The following is a 601-nucleotide window of genomic DNA, read 5'->3' as shown; positions in this document are numbered from 1 at the left end:
TATATATACCTGGCTGGACTTAGTTCGGTCACCGGAGCCGTCATCACGGTCTCCTTCTTGTACCTACATTGGGTCACCGGAGCCATCATAATCATAGCCTTCTTCTTGTACCGGCATTAATGGGTCAACGGAGCCATCATAATCATAGCCTTCTTCTTCACTACCCCGTCCTTCCAGACCATCGGTGTCGTTGAGAAACGACGCAACGACATCACTTCCTTTTGCGATTATGTCCCCCAACATCGCTTCTGTTGCTTCATCTCGGGGGTGCTCCATAGTTTCTGCAAATATTTACAACATGGCAATTATTATTCAAACATGACAGATGGATATATATTAGTGGCAAACGTAGAACTAGCTAGCTAATCACAATAAGGAATCATATTAGTGGCCTCGACGCTACTTCTCTAGGGTTTGGGGTGGCCTTGACAACGCTTCAAGGGTTTGGGGTGGCCTCGACACAACGCTTCAAGGGTTTGGGGTGGCCTCTATGACAACGCTCTTTTAACTTGGTAAATTTGGGTGGCCTCGAGAGAGTTTGTCGGGTAGGGGCACGGTGGGAGGGGGTAGGAGAGCAACATCATTTTTTTCTAGGGTTTTG

The sequence above is a fragment of the Triticum dicoccoides genome, chromosome 3B (genome assembly GCF_002162155.2).
Source record: "Triticum dicoccoides isolate Atlit2015 ecotype Zavitan chromosome 3B, WEW_v2.0, whole genome shotgun sequence".
Taxonomy (NCBI): Eukaryota; Viridiplantae; Streptophyta; class Magnoliopsida; order Poales; family Poaceae; genus Triticum; species Triticum dicoccoides.
Note: the sequence above shows the minus strand (reverse complement) of the source record.